Raw genomic sequence first — 15660 nt, 5'->3', positions numbered from 1 at the left:
TTTTGGAGTGAAATAAAATATTGGTTGTGTCCGAGGAAGTAGGCAAAATTGGTCGAACCTCGTAAATTCTGGTATTCCTTTTATTCTTGTTTTATTGTCTTATTTATTATTTGGTGGTTGTCATAATTTTTGGTATAGTATTTGTGACTCATTCACACTATATACATTTGGCTTCCGCAATAGATTATACTTGTTCCATTCATAACCAGTATGAACACGGTTGAAATACTTGGGCTTCCTTGGCCTATACTTGTCATGCCACCAGTACACCTGTGAAGAATCAAGATTAATTTCATCATTTGAACCAAATATTGCATCCCCTTCCTCCATTGCCCCCATAACTTTAAAAGCCTTCTTCTCAAAGTTGTTGTCTTCCATGGGAGCTGGTGTCAAAACCTTATCTTGGGCACGCCTCTCTTCCAAAATAGCTATAAGTTTCCTCTCAAGTATTGCCATGTCCTCTTAAGGATCAACTGCTTCTTCTTTATCATCCTCGTGCATTAAAACAGGCGAATAAGAACCTGTCTCTTCATCATCCTCTTCTTCCTCCTCCTCCTCCTCCTCTAACTCCTTCTCCTTAGCTTCCTCAGTCAAGAAGGGCTCCAGAGACATAGCTCGAGCACTGTGCTCCATATCCTCCTCATTAGTCCTCAATGTATCTTCTTCCACCTCTACATCGCGACTCTCCAGTGGTTTCTCAAGATGCTCAAGATGTTTGTGTGAGAATGCACGTGATAAAATATTATTGATTAATATCGACGATAATACAATGAGCCCTATATATATATATATAATACATGTCTACTCCTAATACATATGGGATTAGGGTTATTTACTACTATTTTAACTATCAAACTAACACTCCTGCTCAAGTTGGTGCATATAAATCATATGTATCGAGCTTGTTACATATATAACTAATACGAGGACCAGTGAGGGACTTGGTAAAAATATCAGCAAGCTGATCATTCAACTTCACAAATTTTGTAGCAATTCTCCCGAGAGTATCTTTTCTCTAACAAAGTGACAGTCAATCTCGATGTGTTTAGTTCTCTCATGAAACACTAGATTTGACGCAATATGAAGAGCAGCTTGATTATCACACACAAGTCCCATCTGACTAATCTCACTAAATTTCAACTCCTTGAGCAACTGTTTGATCCAAATTAGCTCACATGTTACCATAGCCATTACTCGATATTCTGCTTCTGTACTAGACCGAGCAACCATATTCGGTTTCTTGCTCTTCCAAGACACCAAATTTCCTGCTACTAAGACACAATATCCAGACGTAGAACGTCTATCAGAAAGTGATCCTGCCCAATCAGCATCTGAGTATCCAACGATCTGCTCATGGCCTCGATCCTCAAACAATAAGCCTTTTCCTGGAGCTGATTTTATATACCGAAGAATACGGACAACTGCATCCCAATGACTATCACATGGAGAATCTATAAACTAACTCACAACATTCACAGGAAAGGAAATGTCAGGTCTAGTCACTGTGAGGTAATTTAATTTACCAACCAACCGCCTATATATTGCAGGATTGCTAAGAGGCTCCCCTTGTCCTGGCAGAAGTTTAGAATTCGGATCCATCCATCGGAGTGTCAACAGGTCTACAACCTGTCATTCCTGTCTCCTCAAGAATGTCTAAGGCATACTTCCTTTGTGAGATCACAATACCTGAGCTAGACTGAGCGACCTCAATACCTAGAAAATACTTTAATCTGCCCAGATCCTTAGTCTGAAAGTGCTGAAGGAGATGTTGCTTCAACTTACTAATACCATCCTGATCATTGCCAGTAATAATAATATTGTCAACATAACCGACTAAATAAATACAGGGATTTGAAGCAGAATTTTGATAAAATACAGAGTGATCAGCTTTACTACGAGTCATGCCAAACTCATGAATAACTATGTTGAACTTACCAAACCAGGCTCGAGGAGACTGCTTTAGACCATAGAGGGACCGGCACAACCGATATACAAGGCCACTAGACTCCCCCTGAGCAACAAAACCAGGTGGTTATATAAATCTCATCCTCAAGGTCACCGTAAGGAAAAGCATTCTTAATGTCCAACTGATAGAGAGGCCAATGACGAACAACAGTCATAGATAGAAAAAGGCGGACTGATGCAATTTTAGCCACGGGAGAGAAAGTATCACTGTAATCGAGTCCAAATATCTAAGTATATCCTTTAGCAACAAGACGAGCCTTAAGTCGATCAACCTGGCTATTTGGACCAACTTTGACTGCATACACCCAACGACAACAAACAGTCGATTTATCCGAAGGAAGAGGAACAAGCTCCCAAGTACCACTCATATGTAAAGAAGACATCTCGTCAATCATAGCTTGTCGCCATCCGGGATGAGACAGTGCTTCACCTATAGACTTAGGGATGGGAATAGAGGACAAAGATGACACAAATGCACAATGGGACGATGATAGACGATGGTAACTTAAACCGACATAATGAGGATTAGGATTAAATGTGGACCGTATACCTTTTCGTAGTGCAATCGGTTAATTAAGAGACAAGTTCACAGTATTAGCAAGGTCGGGTGCAGGATATGAATCAGCTGGGCTTGATGCTGGGCGCGGATGACGATGATAATTCAGGAGTGGTGGAGCTGTAGAAGTTTGAACTGGACTAGGTGGTGGCACTGGAGCTATAGTTAGTGGGACTGGGCTTGGTGGTGGCACTGGGCTCGGTGGTGGCACTAGAGCTATAGGTGGTGGAGCTGCAACTGGAACTGTAGGTGGTGGAGCTATGGAGAAAGATGAATGGGGGATAGGGACTGAATCTCCAAAAGAAGGAATTGGTAGCACCTCAGAAATATCTAAGTGATTAACTGGACCTGTGAAGTATGATTGGGTTTCAAAGAAGGTAACATCAACACACATAAGAAATCGCTGAAGGTCAGGAAAATAACATCGATATCTCTTTTACGTTCTCGAGTAACCCAGAAATATGCACTTAAGAGTACGAGGAGCTAACTTATCTTTTCCTGGAGTAAGGTCATGAACAAAGGATGTACTCCCAAAGACACGGGGTGGAAGAGAGAACAAAGGTAAGTGGGGAAACAGGATAGAGAATGGAACTTGATTTTGGATAGCTAAAGATGGCATATGATTAATAAGATAACAAGATGTAAGAACTGCATCCCCCCCAAAAACACAGCGGAACATGAGATTGTATGAGTAGGGTACGAGCAATTTCAATAAGATGTCTATTCTTTCTTTCAGCTACCCCATTTTGTTGGGATGTGTACGGACACGATGTTTGATGAATAATCCCATGGGAGTTCATAAACTGCTGAAATGGGGAAGACAAATACTCTAGGGCATTATCACTACGAAATGTGCGGATAGAAATCCCAAATTAATTTTGAATTTCAGCGTGGAAGGTCTGGAAAATAAAAACAACTCAGATCGATTTTTCATCAAAAATATCCAAGTGCACCTGGAATAATCATTAATAAAACTGACAAAGTAGCGGAATCCCAAGGTAGAACTGACCCGACTAGGACCTCAAACATCTAAATGGACTAAAGTAAAAGGTGACTCTGCTCGATTATCAATACGCCGCGGGAAATGGGACCGGGTATGCTTATCGAGCTGACATGACTCACACTCTAGAGTGGACAAGTGAGATAAGCAAGGTACCATTTTTTGAAGCTTTGACAAACTAGGATGTCCTAATCGTTTATGTAATAAATCTAGTAAATCAGTAATAGGACAAGTTATTTGAGGAAGACAAGATGCGAGTCCATGCGATTTTGCAAGGATAAGGTAATAAAGTCCATCTGATTCACGTCTGATACCAGTAATCCGCCCTGTACTGCATTCCTGTATAAACACAAGGTCATCAAGAAATAAACAACATATTTAACTGATTTGGCTAAGCGACTAACGGCTATGAGATTAAAAGGACTTCCAGGAACATAAAGAACTAAGTCTAAAGGTAAGGAAGGAGGTGGACTTGCTTGACCTATTGCAATTGCCATGGTTTGAGACCCATTGGTCATTGTGATTGTTGGAAGATATTGAGAATATGAAATACTAGTGAAAAGAGATTTGTTACCAGAAATATGATCAGATGCATCTGAATCAATGACCCAAGACTCAGAGGTTGAAGATTGGGAGACACAAGTCACGATACTATCTATTTGAGCAACGAAAGTTATCTCTGAAGATGTCTGTTTACATGCTTTGGACTGAAGGAACTCAATATAATCAGGTAAAGAAACCATGTGGATTGGATTTAATGCATTGGATCCAACGGATTGTAAATTAAATGCTTCTGATACGAATGCCATTATAATATTGTGCCGGAAAAAGCAGAAATTTTTTGGGAATTACTGTTCATGCCAGAAAAATCATTGTAGCTCGCCGAAAAATTCCAAAGTTGTCGTAATTTGTCGGAAATAGTACCAATAAACTCGGAATTTATGTGCGACTAGGCTGTCTTCAAGAAGATTGGCCAAAAAATAGCCATAGAAGCACACACGCACCGGCGCGTGGGACAGATGGGTCGGCGGAATCACAGATCTGGGTAGCGCGTGGAGGCGTGTGGGGCGTTTGTTGCCGGAGAGTCTTTTGGGGGTTTGGTCGCCGGAGGTTTCTGAATCTAATAGTGGTGATGGTTTGTGCACAACACTCACCAAACATAAGAAGAAGCAAATCAGTCACTTAGGTCACCGGAAAATTGCACGGTAACTGAATTATTTCTTCTCGGATGTCGCTGGAATGACGCACATCGATCTTTTCTCACTAATGCTTTGATACCATGTGAGAATGCATGGGAGAAAGTATTATTTATTAATATTAACAATGATACAATGAGCCCTATATATATAATACATGTCCTACTCCTAATACATATGGGATTAGGGTTATTTACTACTATTTTAACTATCAAACTAACAATTTCACATGAATTTCTCTCAAACAAGACTTAGCCTTAAAGATGTGAAGCTGTTTAAGAATAGCTTCCCAATATACCACCACTTTTGCGGCACCAGATCACATTTGGGACTCAATTTGCGACTACATTGCCTCTAACTCACCATACCATTTACCTTGTAACAAAGACTTAACATCTGCAAGCCCTTCTCTTCTACAAGCAACACAGGCGGTAATTCCTCTCCCCGCACTCGCGCTTTATCCATTACTTCACTTTTCCTAGCTTCAGCTAATTCCCAATTACACACCACCAAAAGCGCTTCCCAATACTATATATTCATTGGTGTTTCCCTATCTAAATCGATATGCAATTTTATATCCTCTTCAAGTTCCTCCATTTCTTTTATACCTAATCCTTTAAACACTACATAAGAAGGTTCATCTATTTCCACATCTATTTCTTCTAACTACTTTATAAGTACATCAATGGGCTTAACACGACCTTGACGTAGGCGAATTTCAGTTCGAACTTTACTCTGATCGAAATGAAATTCTTCTACTTTCTTCTCCTAGTCCTGAAAATCGGCTCGGTCCCGTTCTCTAGCTAACAATTGTAATGTCTCTTCCCGTTGAGCTTTTTCCATTGCTTGTTCTTCTCTACTTTTTTAACCTTTTCGATTTCGGCTATTTGTTCTCTCTGCCTTCATCGAGAAGGTATCGAGCGGCACGCCAAGTGTGACTACGTCTTGTCAATTTTATCAATGAGATAGAGAGATTGATGAGAGGAAACAAACAAAAGAAGACTTGGAGAGAAATTAACTTATTCTCATTTCTTATGCATGCTACAGTAGTGAGTAATAGGTCCTATATATACACCATCTAACTAACTTTACTAACTAACTATGATTACATAAATAACTATTGTATTAACTAACTATCCAACTAATAAATATCAGTTTATACTCTCAACACTCCCCCTTAAGCTAATGCTTTGAATATATTCTCAATACCAAGTTGATTCAACAGGGCTTCATGTTGTGCTTTTCCAATGCTCTTGGTTAGTAGATCTGCTAGTTGATCCTTTGTTGAGATATGATGAGTTGTGATTACTCCTTGACTCAGCTTTTCCTTACAAAATGACAGTCAATGTCTATTTGTTTGGTTCGTTCATGAAATATAGGATTACCCATTATTTGGATAGCAACTTTGCTATCACAGAACAAATCAACAGGCTGTTGCATTTCAATTCCAAGTTCCCTGAACAACCCTATTAGCCATGTAACTTTAGCTACACAGGATGCCATGCTTCTGAACTCAGCTTCAGCTGAATTTCTGGCCATAGTCTCTTGTTTCTTGGATTTTCAAGACACCAAAGCCTCTCCAAATTTTACAAGATATCCTGTGACAGATTTTCTGGTCTGCAGACAGGAGCCCCAATCAGAATCAAAGAAGGCTTGTAGTTGTTTAGTTTCTGTTGATGGCATTAGGAGTTCCAGACCCGGTGATGCTTTCAGATATCTAACAATCCTTAGGGCAACCTCCATGTGGGATTGTTTTGGAGCATGCATATACTGACTTAGCGCCTGTACTCCAAATGAGATATCTGGTCTGGTCATGGTCAATTATAAGAGTCTCCCTACAAGCCTTTGGTATTCTCCAGCATCATCTAGTATAGGATCTTCATGACCTGCACATTTGTTGAATGTTTTATCGTATTCAATTGAAGTAAGTTTCTGATTGCACTCCAAGGGAGTTCCAGCTATTTTTGCTCCTCCCAGGCCAAGTTCACAGATCAACTCTAAGGAATACTTCCTTTGACACATATGTATTCCTTTGTTTGACTTGGCAAATTCAATTCCTAAGAAATTTTTTAGTTCCCCTAGGTCTTTCATCTTGAACTTTTTCTGAAGATCCTTCCTAGTTTTGACCAATAGATCATTGTTGCTTCCTTTAATGATCAGATCATCCACATATATAAGAATCATAACTATGTCACCTCCTAGTTGTTATGTGAAAAGTGAGTAGTCAAAGTGGCTTTGAACAAATTCAGTTGATGCAGTGCTTCAATCAGCTTGAGATTCCACTGCCTTGGTGCTTGTTTCAGACCATACGGTGATTTTTGTAGTTTGCAGAATTGTTTGGTCTCCCCTTGTCTAGCAAACAAATATGGAATAGTCATATAGACTTCCTCCAAAAGATCTCCTTGCAAGAAGGCATTGTGAACATCCATTTGATAGATGAACCAATGTCTTGAAGCTGCCACAACTACCACTGATTTGACAGTAACCATTTTGGCTACTAGTGAGAAGGTTTCTTTGTAGTCTAATCCTGCTTGTTGACTATAAACCTTGGCTACCAATCTTTCCTTATACCACTTCACTTCTCCTGATGATTTGTATTTGACCTTGAACACCCACTTGCAACCAATATGAGTCTTTCCCTCAAGAAGATCAATAATGCTCCAAGTGTTGTTGTCTTTTAGTGCTGCAATCTCCAGTTTCATGGCTTCATTCACATTGGATCTGTAGCTGCTTCTTTGTAACTATCAGGCTCCACAATAGATGAGTAGGAGTTTAAGGCAGTTTTATAAGATGAGGTCAGATATTCATAACATATATAGGATGACAAAGGGTAGGCACAATTGGATTGTTTAGTAGTGACAAGGTATTGCATCCACAGAGGTTGTTTGACAGCTCTAGAGGATTTTCTAAGTGTTTCAGATTGTTGAAGTTCAGTGATAGGTATTGGACTGATGCTAGATTCATCAGTTACTATGATGTTAGGTGTGACTGGATGTAATGAATGATCTATATTGGTGTATAGATTTAAAGAAGCAGGGTTTTCTATGATTAAGTCTTCTTGTATGGTTTGAGAAGTTGATGTGTTGTTAGCAGTGGTGTTTGGAATATTTCTTGGTAGGTCAGGTGTAAGTTCTAGTACTGGAAACAAGGGAAGAGTAGAAGGAGTGAAGTGTCTAAAAGGGAATAAGTCTTCTCTAAATACCACATTTCTACTCACAAAGAATGACTTAGCATGTAGATCATAGAGTTTGTACCCTTTTTGAGTAGAGGAATATCCCATTAATGCAACAGGAATGGCTCTAGGTGACATTTTATCAGTGATATTGTGGTTTGATGCATATGTAAGATAACCAAAGGCTCTTAAATGATCAAGATTAGGAGGATGTGAATGTGACATTTCAAAAGAAGATTTATACCGTAAGATGACAGAAGGTAACCTGTTTAGCAGATAAACAGCAATAGCAACACATTCTCCCTAGAACTTCAGAGGCACAACTCCTTGAAACCTTAAGGATCTGGCTACATTCAGAATGGATTAGTGCTTCCTCTCTACTACACCATTTTGCTGAGGTGTATAAGCACAAGAACTCTGGTGTATAATACCATTTTCTTTAATCAACTCATCAAATTGAGAGTTAAAGAATTCACAGCCATTGTATGTTCTTAATGTTTGAACATTAGAATTGAACATATTCTTCACTAAAACTAGAAACTGCTTCACAATGACCAAAGATTCAGCTTTATTATTCAACAGGAATATCCAAGTATACCTAGAGAAGTCATCCACCAATGTTAGGAAATATCTCTTACCATCATGTGTAGGTACTCTATAAGGACCCCATAAATCACCATGTACTAGCTGAAAGGTTTATTTGAACTAGTAGTGTTGATAGGAAATGAAAGTCTAGACTGTTTTCCTAGTGAACATACAATACAATGATGATTTTTGTCTAGTTTACACTGCTTTAAACAATCTATTTTTTTGAGCAAGTTTAAAGGGGCATGCCTTATTCTATTATGCCATACAGATAGTGGCACATTAGCAGAGACAGAATAGCAAACTTCTTTACTATCAGACCCTTGTAGTTATAGTTGTGTAGGTGATGTTGTAGGAGTTGGAAATGGCTTCAGATAGTACAGTCCACAGTCTTCTCTACCAATCCCCCTCACCTGGCCATTGAAGAGGTCTTGGAAGAGGCAAAAATCAGGAAAGAATGCCACACAACACTTCAGTTCCTTTGTAAATTTTGACACAGACAAGAGGTTAAACTTGAAGTCAGGAATGTGCAATACATTTTGTAGATCCTGATTTCTGAATATACTAGATGTCCATGTATTTGATATTGACACTGTAGACATGTGATTTTTGACCCTCCCCAAGAATTTTTATATTTTAGCATGTAAATATTTAATTTAGGTCTAATATCGCTATTTCAACTAATTTTGACTCTTTTAATTTATTTTATTACAACAAAATAAAAATTACAAAAAATATTTTCATTAATATTTTCTAGTCATTTTTAATCTTGAAAAATACCAAAAATAGTTTTGTTTTAACGGTCAGTCTTATTTTAATAGTTATTTTACTTAAGTAGGATTAATTAGTAAATGAGATCGTATTTTTAGTCTTGTTCGCGGGGAAAGAATAAAATTTGGGCTCAAATGATCCATTTTTAGGCCTAATTTTTGGATCTAGCCCATAATTCTCAGGCCCATACCCCTTAACCTAAAAAAAACCTATAAAAACCTAGACCTAGACTTTAGCACAGGAGCTGTTCTTTTTCATTTGGAGAACCTAGATAAAAGTTAACTTTACTTCATCTTCTTCATGAGGGGTTAACACAAAAAATCCTAGCAAGAACACACACCCATTAGCAGCATTTCTGACCAAAACAACCCCATCCCCACCCTAACCTTCAGCACCTTTACAACACACAAATCTCCAACGCTTCAGCTTTTTCTTCCTCTTCCTGAAAAACAAAAAAACCTAACGCTAGAGACCTGAGATCAGCGAAAAATACAAAAATAGATCCCTAGACTTGGACTATCAACCGTTTTTCACAATAAAAGACAAACAAAAATCTGTCCATCTTCCCATCTCTTGTGAATCAAAATCCTTAATCCCCTTCTCAATTGATTTATGCACTTTTTCTGGTATTAAACTTAAAAATCCCAAATTTGAGGCAAATTTTTTTCAGTAATGGAATGAATAGGCCCAAATAGAAATAGTGTAGAATTGTTATAAATGATTTATACAGCTTATCCCAATTAGTTTGAGATTAAGCTTCTGTTAATTCATTCGCGTAAATGTGTGGGATCCGAGAGGAATAAATTAGTTTGATCCATGGCTAATGAAGCTTCTTCATCGACTTCGTTTCCCGTTGATGCAGAAGATGAGATACTGATGCTCTATGGGCTTGAATCTGGTTGGGTTGAGCCCCTAAGCCACTGTGATCACCTGACTTCTTTATCCTCCGATCTCTCTCATATTCCAACTCCAGACACTCATTGCAACAGTTGCCAACGACCCTTGAATCAGATTTTTGCTCACTTTTCGTCGAATTGGTCGTGGTCGTCGACACGGTCTCCGCCTCGGATAGATTCTTGGGTTCAATTTGGTCGGCGATTTTCTTTTGCAATTCATCCGTGGCTGGCATTGTGTAACCGAAAGTTTTGCTCACAAAGGTTCCATTCTTGCCTCCTCCCTTTCCATTTGTTTTTAATATTTAAATTGGATGATTTTTGTTCTCTTGATTATCACTTTCTTGCCGTTTGATTCTATGTTGTTGGGTAAATGTAATAGCTAAAGTGAGATTTCAGCTTTGTTGGAAAATTAAAACAAGTACTGGTGGTTTGATAGGAAAATTAATAGCTTTGTTAATAGGAAAATTAAATTAATAGATTTATTGGTGGTTTGAGTATTAAAACAAGTACCGGTGGATTTGGAGCTTGAAAAATTTGTAGGATATCATTTCTAAATTTTGTGCCCAAATTGATGTATATATCTTTTCTTTCTCTGTTGTAAAATACTAATTGTCAATTTCATGAAATTTTCCTTGTTACAGTCTAGTAGATTCCTCATGTATTTATTTTCTTCTGCCTAATTTCCGAGTCCGAAATTCTTAGGGCCAACTCACCTTTCCCATGTCGATTCAACTTTGTGAACCTCTTTCTTTTTGTGTTGAAATAACTGTTAAGGATGGAGCATACTATTGATGCAAAAAGCTTGAATTATATTTGGGATTTATGGATACGTGCTTAACAAGAAGTATTCTACTTATGGCTTGGAAATAATCTCAAAGTAGGAAAATAATTCATAAATATTGTAGCTTTCTTTAGGCGCGATTAATAAATAAATCATCACGACTATGGGTACGGTTTCCGTAGCATGGTCGTGATACCTAATCCCCAATTGGGTGTGCATTTCATGTGACCCGACAGTAACTTCGAATAATAATAAAATAAATATGTCGTAAATCGCGGATACATTTCATGTAGCGCGGTTTGCAACGTGTACCAAAATGTCAAGTGTATGACAATTGTGCCTTGTTCCGAAAATAAATTCCACAAATACTAAAAGCGGTTAAAAATTTAAAAAATGCACGTAGGTTAAAAATGTGTAATTAAATCAGATAATTGAGCCAATATTAATAGTTGAGCGACCGTACTAGAACCACAGAACCCGAAAATGCCTAACACCTTCTCTCGGGTTAACAGAATTCCTTACCCGGATTTCTATGTTTCACGGACCATAAATAGAGTCAAACTTCCTCGGTTCGGGATTTAACTCAGTGACTTAGGACACCCTAAATTATCCCAAGTGACGACTCAAAATAATTAAATAATCATGTTTCGATTGTCACTTAAATTGGAAAAAACTCTCTTATACCTCCTTCCGGGGTAGAAAAAGGAGGTGTGATAGCTCTGGCGACTCTGGTGGGGATAAGAACCTAGAATCTCTGGTTCAGGGTTCAGAATTCGAGCTTAGAATAACTGTTCTAGTTGGCTTTTATTTATTATCTTGATTTTTATATGTTTGAGCCTAATGTACTAATTGTCGCTTTTTACCGCTTTGATATTGTTTGGACTGTATATAAATTGTTACGAATCCCTTCTCTCTCTGAGTCTTCTAAATCATCTGGGAAGGGTGCACTTCGTGTATCTTCTCTTCTATTAGAATCATATCCTAATTTTAGAACGAGGTTCGGACAAGTTGCAAAGCCGGTGAAGCTTCTGTATTCTCGGTATGCTAGCTCCCCTCGGTTCGAGCTGTCCTCTCGGCTAAGCCAGGTCTAGAACAAATAAATCCAGGGTTTTAAACCTAGAATAACATAGCCTCATGTCGGATCCCTAGTAGCAACGTTTGTTTGCATCACGTGCATTTGACTTTGGGGACTTAACATGGGGGTTGTGTCCGTCTAGGACAGGTGTATCCAAATAAGAAAAGACCATCCTGATGCATCTTATGTGCTACATGTTGCATTTCTTCAAGAATAAAAAGGTCATTTGGCGGACCAATGATGGTTGAGGGTAAACGAGAAAGAAAAGAGGGTGACGTGTGAAAATAAAGCAAGAAGGGCCCAATTATAATTTTCTTTCATGCTTTTTCGAGAAAAGACCAAAAATTGAAAATGAAAAAAAAATTCAAAAAAAGAGTTTGCAAAAAAAAAATCAAAATAAAAAAAAAAGAGGAAAAAGAAAATCCAGAAAGATTTTGCATGTTTCTTCATTTTCAAGGAAAAGACAAAAAATATTTTCTCTAAATTAGTTTTTTTTTTATTTTTCGCCCGTATCTGTGAGCACGTGATTTTTGCCCTATAAGAATTACTCCCAAAAATTCAAAATAAAATGGTTTTGGTATTGTTTGTGATTTTTTTGTATTTTATCTGTGAATATTTATTTCTACTTTAATTTAGAAAAATACAAAAATATGTGTTGCATGTGCATTTAGGATTTAATTTTACACTTTAGGAATTAATTAAACTATCAAGTTTGTTTTACAAAATGGAAAAGATATATGTACTTTGCATTTTTGCATTTAATGTCCGAATTGTGTGATTTTATCTTTATTTGATGTTTAATTTCGTGTGATAGCTATTATTAAGAGTTAATGTTTTAGTTAATTGTCAATTTTATAATTTAATTAGGAATTTTGGTTTTTAGGAATTAAAAAGAAAATAGAAGAAAAAAGAAGAAAACAAGGGAAGAAAATCGGACTGGGCCAATTTTAAAAGAAAGTTCAGGCCCAGTCCAAATACCCTTTTACCCGGTCCAATTCAACCAGTCTTGAAGGCGGGTGGAACGATGCCGTTCGGGCATGAAGAATCTGGGCCGCTGATACGACTTGATCCAACGGTCCAGATCACCCCATCCTTACCCATTCCCTGGACCGACCTGTTACCCGGTTCAAACCGACCCCCTACTTAAACCAAACGACGTCGTTGGGTTAATCTCTTTGATCCTGGCCGTTGATCTTAATTGATCTAGCGGTCGGGATTAAATTCCCCACATGGTATATATTCCTAAATCCTACACCGCCCCCTAAACCAAACCCCCCTCACCTCTTCGTCTCTGAGCTTCAGATACCAAACAGATCCCCCTGCCTTTTGCCACCGCCCACCGCCCACCGAAAATCGCCTCACGGCGGTTCCCGTGGTCCAAATGACCCCATCTTTTCACCACTGATTCCCCTCGACCTCCCCATTCCGAATCCCTAACTCTTAGCCCTCAAATCCCAGCCGTGTGCTTCGAATATTAGATTGAAAATCAGGCCGGAACCCTATCTCGTCCATAGCCTCCAGTTTCACACCACAGCTTTCCCAAGACTTCCTCGTTCCAGTCCCACGCTCAGTTTGCTTCGAATCACCCCCGAGCTCCTCGAATCTTAAATCAAAAGAATCGACCCAAACCCTAATCCGTTCAAATGCCACTAAATTCACACCCTGTGATCTCCTGGACCCCCCTCACTATGAATCCCTGATCGACTCTTTTCAAATCATCGTGAGGTAGCTCGGATTCCAGATCGAAGTTAGGCAGGCCAGGTTCCATGAATTTTGAGCCAGAGACTGACTTTAGCCATGTTGTTTTCCTTCGAAAACACATGATTAAAGTCCCTCTCGGCTTGAAAATGGGAAGAGCCTCGAGTTTTTTATCGAATTATGATTCGGGTAAGTCTTTTACACCCAGTTTTGATTGTTCACTCTTGCAGTTCCGTTTTTTACTTTGTCCCTTCCCCTTCTATAAATTGGCATGAATTTCCCGTTTAAATCATGGTCAGTAGTCTAAGGTCCGAACTTGGGTCAGTTTGCGAGTTGAATTTCTCAAGAACTGGTTTAATTTGTGTCTGTTTAGTTTGTTCAAGTTCAGGCTACCGATTATGTTGTCATTATGATCCCTTAATCAGTAATGTTAGCCTGTACAATAGACCTAATTCTTAGGAAATGGTTCATGATTGTCTGAGCCTAGACTCGTGTTACTAATCAGGTTTCATTTCATGACACTTGCTTTGCCTCGTCTCTAATTGCAGTCACATGTTGATAGTAGTTGGGTTTAGCCAATTGTAGTGAATTAAAACTTATTCTATAGTGTGTGATTCCCTTTGTTTGCAATTCATGTTGTTGATTACTTGTCTAGTTGGTTATCAGGGAGTCTATTGGTTTTCAAAATATGAAGTTTTGTAATCTGTCCAGTTGAGTTAGGAGTCAGTTGTTAGGAATTTGATAGTTTAAATTGGTTATAGCTGTTTGGGGTTGTTACCAGTTAAAGGGATTGGGTAGGACAATAATTTCAGGGGCTTTAGGAGGGTATTTTGGGGTTTAAAAGGTCTGAAAATGGCTTAAGATGAGTGGGCTGACAGTAGGGTACTAAAGTACCATTAAACTAATGCAATTGTTTAGTGCTAATGGGGAACAAAACATAATGGTGGGGGAAGGTTTAAAAGAAATGGATTAAGAAATAGGTGCCCATACCTATTTGAATTTAAATAAAGAAAAGACAAGGGTAGTGGGGAACAAATGAATTAAAAAGAGGGAAAACATAATATAGTGGGGTTTTAGAGATGATGGGCAGAATTAGTTTAAAAATTCTACCTAAAGTGCTTTTGAGAGTTGAGGGGGCAGACCTGTTTTGGGGGTTATATATAGAGTCATTTTTAGACAGAAGGGGGTTCTGAGTTTTTTTTTACAGAGTTTAGGCTGGTTTTTGGGAGCTAAAAATCAGTTCTCTTTATCTTTTTTGGTGGAGAGTCTAAGCTGACATTTCTTTTGGGCAGACCTTAAGAGGAGAACATTCTGAAAATCTTGAGGGTATTGGACATTCTGAAAAACTAGAAGAGTCTTAAGAGTGAGCCTAGTTCAACTAGTACTATTCCATTGAGACTGAAAAGAGCTTCAGCTTAACTGTGGAGTTGTATTTTCGAGTTTTCTCTTGATTACTGAATTCTAGGGGTGTTTCTGCTTGTGTTTTGATTGGTATTTGGTTGCTATCAAGCTATTTTGGGGTCAATTACTGGGTGTTTGTGTTGTTGTTGGTATTGCTGGAATTCTGCTGGTTCCTTTTAAATCCGTTACTGGGTTATTTCTACTGGTTGTTGCTGGTTATTGTTGTTGTTGCTAGGTTACATACTATTCTGCTGATCTTCTTCTTCTTGTATTCCAACACCAGGTACACTATCCTGAACCACATTGATGTAAGCTCGTTGAAGTTTGAAAGGAAATGTCGAACACATTTATTGTTCAATTGAGGACTGCCTGCATTTTAATTGATGTTAGTTTAGATGTTTTCCTGTTATATAGATGGTAGTTATGTGTATAATCAAAATTGTTTCTTAAGGTGGGTTATCTGTTAAGCATTGTATAACATTGAACTGTTAAATTGAATCCTTGGAATGGCATGAAGTGTAGTCAGTTCAATAGGTTTGTGAAATGGGATTGTTGAATCAGTTT

General features: G+C 38.3%; 1 pseudogene; it reads right to left on the bottom strand.

Moving 5' to 3' along the window:
- The window catches only part of LOC104238162 (splicing factor Cactin-like), a 95793-nt pseudogene that overhangs the window by 5319 nt on the left and 74814 nt on the right, over positions 1-15660 (bottom strand).

The sequence above is a fragment of the Nicotiana sylvestris genome, chromosome 12 (genome assembly GCF_000393655.2).
Source record: "Nicotiana sylvestris chromosome 12, ASM39365v2, whole genome shotgun sequence".
In the NCBI taxonomy this organism is placed as follows: domain Eukaryota; kingdom Viridiplantae; phylum Streptophyta; class Magnoliopsida; order Solanales; family Solanaceae; genus Nicotiana; species Nicotiana sylvestris.
The sequence above is the reverse complement of the archived record's forward strand: the minus strand, read 5'-3'. Positions and strand labels throughout refer to the sequence as shown.